An 8,574-nucleotide genomic window follows, 5' to 3' on the forward strand; every position below is an offset into this window, starting at 1 on the left:
GGTCATGATAGTGTGGCCACCAATTACTTGAAAAGCTAGTAAGGAAAGATGGGCAAAGTGAATTTGTGAGAGAACATTTCTCAATGGCTGGAAAAGTATTTGAGACAAGTGATCCAGCTGGCTGACCCAAAGCAGCGTAAATGTTGTAGATTTCCAGTGTGGATTTTTTTTATAGCTCTTCTAGGAGAAGTTTAGCTGAAAGAGCAGATCAGAAAACAGAAGCAAAGGAAATGTGAGCCGGTGTGAGTTTTCCTGTTATTTTTCCAAACTTTTTGAACACGTACATTCAGGCAGCTGAAGAGCTTCTTCATTTGTCCCAGAGACTTCTTTCCACTTGTACAGCAGGAGAAAGGCCAGAGGTAGAAATATAAAATGGTGGTGCTTGAGGGTGTTGTATTCAACTTATTTTCTTTCTGTTTTGCCTTTATCTGGTGCTGATCTTAGTAATTAGATTCTGCATTTGGCCTACCTATAACTGAAGTATTTATGAAGACTGAAACTTGCTTGTTAGCTATACATTAAAGAATGTTCAAGAGCATAAATTATTCCAGGAAGGGAATGGAATAAAATACTCAACAATTTGCCTCTGGATTGACCTTTCCTGGACAGTAGATAGGAATAAGTTCTTCATTTTCTCCCAGTGCATGTAATTTTGATTCAGCCATGCTTCTGTTCTAGATTGCCCATGCCAGCAAGAGATGGATCACTGGGAAGACCAAAACATGTTGCAGAGAAGAGTATGCCCTGGATCAGCCTGAATGTTTAACACTAAAGGGGCTGTCCTGCCCTCTTAAGTGTAATTAATTTTCTTCTTAATATGTTAGAATTAATGTAAGCCCCACAATGACACTGAAATGGGCACTTGAGGCTATTACTGTACCATTTTATATTAAAGACCACTTTTTTTTTTTTTTTTAATAATGTATCAAGCCCATGAAAGCCAGGGTGAGACACTGTCACCCTCTGAGACTCATTACCACTTAGGTCAGGGCTATTTAACAGTTCAGCAGGACAGATGCCAGTTTTGGGCACATCTGCTGTCCATTTGTGCTGCTCTTTCAACTCACTTAGATGGGATTATTGCATCAAAGAAAGGGCCCAAGCATGTGCAATCACAGTAGGATAAGTCTGAATTGTTAGAGGCTGAGTAAAATCACCCCACAAGCTGCCAACTGCCTCCAGCTCTGATCTAGACTGTTACTCTCCAATACCAGTTCTTACCACACCTTAGTTTCCAGCATTGCATTTGCTGGAAAAGTGCTGAGCGGATGAGCAGCTAAGGAGTAGAGATGTTTGTTAACAAGACTATCATTCAGCATCAGGGAAGGCACAGTTAATTGTAACTCTTTGTAATACCAGATGACCTATCTAAGAATATAACGAGTCAATGAGAAATCCAAACACAATGATCTCAAAATGAGGGTTTCTGACAATACTTCTTTTCAAGTCATTGTTACAAGGACATTAAATCTCAAAACAAAGGCTTGCATCTTCTTCTTGCATGTACAAAGCTACACTGTTATCAGTGGGATGTTTATACGAAAAAAAAGAAAAAAAGCTGTGGATCTGTCTGCCTGCCCAGAAGGCTTCTTGAAAAATCTCTATGCAGCCAGCTGATTAGGTTCTTAATGGGTTTGAACATTTGATGTTGTCAAACTGAAATTGGACATCATTAAAAGCAACGTAAAAGTAGCCATGCTTGTTTCAGAAACCCATAATTGTGTAGTAATCAGCGTGCAAACAGTCCCTTTGCAATTAAGGATGTAATGATACTAATTTGACTAGTCCTATAAGAAGTGGTCACTTAGATGAGTAAAAGCAGCAGACCTGAAAGTGCGGACAAACTCAGATCATAATGAAAATTGATTTTGAGATTACTGCCTTTTTTTGGACGTTCTTCCTCTTAGCAGTTTCACATCTGTCAAACCACACTCGTGTCAGGAAAATGCTATTGGACTTTTGCTGATGGGAAATAAGTCTTGTGAAATTACATGCAGGTAATGCTAGCATGTCTTGATTTATACTGCTACCTCAAACGGAGATCCATTAAGAATAATTTAGAAAAATCCATGTTTTGAATAGAGTTTTTAAAAAAGATTTTCTGTCATGGAAAAGCAGCATCATACAGACATACTGGGCTAGAGTTAAATCAAGTAATCTGTGTGCCAGAAGAAATTCAGATGTGCTAACACAGTTCCCTGTCTAGCTAATTTTAGCTAGCTTGGGCATTTTTGCATAGTAACTGTGCTCTATTTGGGTGTGCATGTGTGCATACATTGATCTCCCTCTGAGAAATGTAGTTTGAAGGTGGCATTATTTATGTTCTTCATTAAATAATAAGAACTTTCTGCCTTTTGTAGGCAAACTCTCTCAGACAAGAATCCAGTACACACAATGTCTTCTGTTTGAAGAAGGAGGCAAGAAACACATCATAAAGTCTGATCAAAGGCACAGAGAGAACAGGTTTCCAATAAATGCATGTTATGTAAAACAGAAAGTATTAAGAACACATACAAAATGTGCCTTAAAACAAACAGGTACACAGAGATGCTGCATTGGCAGACAAAAGAGTACAGGCAGTACTGTGTACAAAACAGGAGAATGCCTCCAAGGACAAAAGGTGAACAGCAATGATACCTTTTTTCTTGGGGGTCATTATCTGACAATAGCTACCCACTGTGGACAATAAAAGCGTGTGACTTCAAGCAAAAGTTCACACTAGAATTAGATTTAAATAGGAGTCAAATATAAAATCAGTTCAAAATTCCTTATAGTCAACAATCTAACATTAGAAACAAAAGTCATGCACACAAGAAATTAGAACCATAAGGCCAAACAAAAGGATTCACAGATTTACCTGAAAAATAGTGGGGTCACCTTACATAGTTTCACATATATAGAAGTGACACATGCTGTCTGAGCTCATTATTTAGACTTTATGGTCACTCAAGAGAGGTGAACAATCCTACAGAATAGTTCACTTCCCCTTAAAATATCATCAGTAAAATAAATGGCCTTCTGGAAGAGACAGGCTTAGAATATGTACTTAGTTTGAAACAGCCATATGTAGGTGAGAAGAATCACACGTAACATGATCATGATAGAAGAGAAAGACAGGAGTTGCACATTAATTTGTACTAAATAGAAAATGTTAAAGGGACCCTTTCAACCATGAAAAAAAAATGCCTTTGGTGTTACAAAGCAATGCATGCTTACTATGCATCTAGGATTAGATGCAAGTTCAGAGAAAAAAAGGTTAGTAGATGGGTATCATAGAATCACAGAATCATAGAATGGTTTGGTTTGGAAGGCACTTTAAAGATCATCTAGTTCTAACCCCCCTGCCATGGGCAGGGAAACCTGCCACTACTCCAGGTTGCTCAAAGCCCATCTAACCTGGCCTTGAACACTTGCAGGGATGGGACAGCCACAACTTCACACAAAAAGAATCCAGGAATTTGGTGATACCCATCTTTTGCCTCCTCCATCAGTTTCTGTAATACCATTTTAATTTCCTTTTTCATAGCTCCTGTTAAACAGGCAAAAGCAGCAATAACTTTTTAACTGCACTCCCAATGGATTTCTGAGATTTTTCTTCTTTGATGTGGCCTGTGCTGGAATAACACAAATACCTCTAGTATATTTTTTTAAAGCACACTAGGAATGAGGAATTTTACCATCTCTTCACACTCTGACCCAGCAAAATGCTACATAGGCTGAAATTTGCCCAGGGGTTTGGCTTAGTTGCTGGACATACAGAAATCTTACTCATTCTTTATTATTATTAAAAATATTACTGCAACTATTCTCCATATCCAGCCAGCAATGGAAAACAGATCTATAGGAAGACTGAGCTAAATTAATCTAGGTTCCTTGGACTTATGCACACTGGTTTTGAAACAGTCTCTTCTCCATGTAGTCACAGGCAAGAGCCTACATTTACCTCCAACCTGTCACTTTTGTATTGCACATAGAAGTAGATAGGTTCTTGAAGTACATTTTTACAACATGCAGGTTTCCCTCTCTGAAATAAATACATTAGAGCAGTGTTACTGTAGTAGCTCCTTTCTGGAATCTAGGCCTGGTTCCCTTGGCTGGTACTTTGTGAAATAAAGTCATTGCAGCCATTGAGCACCAATAAGCAAGAGAGAAAGATATGTCTGATTCACATCCTTCCAATCTGACAAAGCTATACGACAAGCATTTTTAAACTGAGAATTACAGTGTTTCAAAAAATCTTTACATTTCCAGCCTCTGGAAGATAAGAAGTGTAATGGAAATCAGAGTGAAGTTCTCTAGCTTGCCAGACAAATTAGCTCCAGTCCTGCAAGTACTTTTGCAGAGACTTAGTTTTGTATCCAAGAAAGCAAACCCCATTATGGGTCTGCTCAGTTTAGCAAAATCAGGCATATGTCTAGTGATTGCACAGCTGTAGGGAAGGAAAAAGGTAAGATGAAAGGAAATCCTAAATTGGTTCAGTCTCCTTCACTGTGTAATTTACAAATTGGATTGGAGGGAGCTTTCATGTGCCATGTGGTCTAATTTGCAACAGGATGAATTTCATCAGCACCTACAAGAAGTCCTGTTTCTGCTACATATGTGAATTGGCACAAGAGAACTAAGGAAGCTTCTAAGGAAGCCTTGAACTTTGATCTTCTTATCTGAAAGACAAAAAAAAAAAATGAAGTTTTGTAAAACTGGAGAGCTCATATCTAGTTATGATTTAGTGTTCCCTTTCAGGACACAGCTGATACACAGAGGAGCCAGCTGTCCTTTTAAGCAGGGAACATCCTGCCTTTTCTAAGAGAAAATAAACAAACTGGTACGGAATGGATGTGAGCATCACCTCAGGTTATTTTGAGCAGAATCGTGGGAGTATCTAGTATTTGGTAGTTCATCAAAAGCTTTGAGTCCAGAATTTTTAACAACTTCCTAGAAGCAAAGAAATGTGGAAAATTAATGTCAAGATTCAGAAATACTCTTAACATTATGTAACAAGATTGTTACTCTTGCAAATTTTGCACTTTGGGGCAGTAGCCCTGAAGGCTTAGGAAAGGTTTCATTCATCACTGTGGAAATACAGATAAGTACAAAGAAATACTTATTATAATCCATACTTGTATAAAACAGGAAGTAGCGTGAAGAATCAGGAAAATGATTTTATCTTTGCTTATACTGCTGATACTGGCATACTGTGTAGAGCAGAAATGCAGAAGGAGAGGAGAGAGAAAAACAAGTAATTCAAAATTATTATAATGTTTTACAGCAATAAATTTAAAGAGCACAACCTGTTTATGTACACAAAATAAGCTTTTCATACATAAAATATCACCCTTGATACTTTTACCATGGACAATCTAGTAGAGAAAAACATAACAAAAAACAATGTCCAGAAAATTTGAGAAACTTGGAAAAAAGCATGTATTGTGGTGATAATGACATCTAAATAAATTGCCAAGAGAAGTGTGGGGTTCTCTATCCTCAAACTGAAAATGCCTGAAGCACTTTCCAGAGCTGAGCACAAGACTCAACATACGAGTCACTGGATGCCACTCCACAGATGACATTATGCAGGAAATCAGGCTGGTGGTGTAATAGCTTTACTAATCTATGAATCTACAACATTTTATTGGCCAGACTGTGCTATGACTGTGGACTTCCTTGCAGAGTTCAGTACTATTATTAATATTTATCAAAGCGACAGAGATAAATTACAAATTACTTTCTACTCTTTAGCTTTATGTATTGCCTCCATATGTTGCAACAAAGAAGGCAAAGTCATTATTTCATTCAATTTTCTGAGGAAGTGTTCTTCCCAAGAATGTCAATGAATCACAGTTTGTTAGGGTGGCCCCTGCAAGTCTACTTGAAAATATTCAAAGTTTATTGTGGTTGCAATTTGCTCTTTAGTGGTAGGATAAAAATAAGCTTCACAGCTGTCGAGATTTATAGAGTCATATGTGAAAATATAATTTGGAGGGGTCAGAAAATGAGATCAAGCAGTTACTTTAAACTGAGAACAAAAATAATGTATTTACTGACCAATTTATTTCTAAATCTATTATCTCACATAAGCCTTTCATTAAGTCTTCCCTAAGTTTGACTGTTAAGGGAGCAAATGTATTTTGTCATCTGGTTTTATTTTGATGAAGCTATGGCTCAATGTTAAGATGTTTATAATAAATGTCTTAAAGGAAAGCTTGAGGGAAAGTAACATTAAATCAAATTCCAAACAATTCCAAGACAAAGTCATTATTAAAATTCAGATTATTAATGTGTTGTATTTATTAAGACAAATGTGATGGGTTACATTTGAAGTTACCACCCTGTGGTTGGAGTTGCAGATTTATTTTTTAAAGCTGATGACATAATATCTGTGATGCAAAGTGAGCTCTCATTCTGTTTTCAGAAAAAAAAAACAACCCTGTCCAAAGTAGCTTTGACTGTGCAGAGAATTACACTGGTGCAAAAATAATCAATCCTAAGGTTTCATCACATTGCTGATTTATGAACTTGGGCAATGCACTGTTGCTTTAAAATAGAAATCTAGAATTCATGCAACTCCTTCCACAGACTGGTAACCTCAAATGCAGCTTATTAAATGCATTGTGTTAGTAATTTACTTAATTTTAATCATTACTGTAATTTGATGGTTGGGTTATAATTTGATTTAACTTTTCCTCAGATTTGCCTTTCTAATGACATAAAACTGAGCCATAACTCTCCGCCCGCCCCACAAATCACATAACAAAATGTATTTGATTTTTACTAATCAATGTCTAAAGTTTTTCATACAACATGAGCTGGAGCAGTTTGGCCAGAAGTTTTGACCTCCCACATCTGCACCAGTGTAATTCCCAATGCAGCCAGAATTTCTCCAGGCTGATGCTGGTTTTGTAAAGGCAGAATGAGACTCACCTTGCACAGTTTTATTCCATTGTGCATATCAGTGGATTTCAGCTTTTTTTGACTTGTTGACCTTTCATAGTTTTCCAAGGGAAATACAGATCCCTGGATAGTGAATTTAAATGTCTTGGGTTTTATAATCCCATCTTGAAAACCTTTCAGAAGCAGTCATCAAAATCCCAGGGGTCTGTGGGACACAGTGTGAAAACCACTGCATCTGAACACTACTCTTAGAGGAAATAATTGCCAGCCTACGCTGTAACTGATAGAGATCTTTCCCTCTGTTCTGCAGGGCACAAAGCAACCTCAGCTTCAGCTCCCTCCTTTCCATTTCTGCAGTCAGACTGGAAGAGCAGGACTCCCGATCCATCGCAAGCAAAGCATAATTAAAGTACTTGTAATTAAAAATGCATGGAAGAAGAAGAAATCTGATTCCAGACCATTTCTCATTTCCAGTCTCTGAGCAGAAAACACCATTTTAGAGCCTATTTCCAAAACAGTGTGCTTCCTTTTCAGTGCAGGCGTTGACTCACGCTAAGGAATGTATTCCATTACAGCCCTGCTGGCTTGCACTGTAACTTCATGTAGAACCAGTTAGTTGCTGTGGTGACAGTGACCAACAAACAAAAAAAAGTCACCAACTCTTTCAGGACTGGTCAGGGCAGTTTAATGACAGCATCCACACTTAAAGCTTTAAAATTTTCTTGTTTTGCTCTCTTTTAAAAAAAGACTCAAGTTCTCTTTTAATAGGACACTAATGTCATTTATATCTCCTCCCGAGACATTGTTTCGCACATCTTGTAAACTTTGGCAGCTATAGAGACTCTAATATATAGCCATTATTTCAAGCAAATCTAGAGTTTATCTCTCTAATAACAAATTGAATAACAGTGAAACTTGGTGAAAACCCCTCTGTCTTTTGGAGAGATATGTGAAGACAGAATCTAAGCTTGTTGGTGAGGATAATGTTCATCTAGTACTGAAATCACTGCAATACCTTTATAACTGGAAATAAATTATAACCTTCAGTGGGGTTGTTTGGAAGTTAAGGTACGATAAATATAATATTGCATTGTTTTAGAGAGAAGTACAAATTCCCCGAAAACTCACACACACACAAAAAGGTCTTAACTATCTTCATTATTGCTTTCATTTTCTAACTTACTAACAATTTCAAGAAAATCATAGTGTGGGGCTCAGCCTATAAAAAGGTGGACACTTCTCATTTTAAAGAGGAAAAGATGTTTTACAAATCCCTTATTCAGCTTTGAGCTTGTTAATGTTTAGCTGTGCAGATGCAATTCAGTGACAATGGGTGAGTGTAATCTGTATTCAGGTTACTGCAAGGATGCGTGTTGTTACATGCTCTATGCTGAAGGAGATGGAGCTTGGGGAAAAAGGAGGTTACTTAGGGTTCATATCGAAAGGAGGAGATTCATATATCAGGAGGAGATTATTGTGCTTTATTCCCTGGAATTATTTTTTTCAGTTTGATCAATAAGGAACCAAGGGAAAGAGCTCACTACAGGCAAGTTTGGCCTTTTTTGTTCAATCCTTCCACCATTTACTTGGACTGCTAAGAACTGTGATTACAGTTTTGTCCACTGCACGGCTATGATAGAACTGAGTTTCTCTTCTTCTCTCAATGCATTTTGTTTTAGAAGAGTG

The sequence above is a fragment of the Strigops habroptila genome, chromosome 2 (assembly GCF_004027225.2).
Source record: "Strigops habroptila isolate Jane chromosome 2, bStrHab1.2.pri, whole genome shotgun sequence".
In the NCBI taxonomy this organism is placed as follows: Eukaryota; Metazoa; Chordata; class Aves; order Psittaciformes; family Psittacidae; genus Strigops; species Strigops habroptila.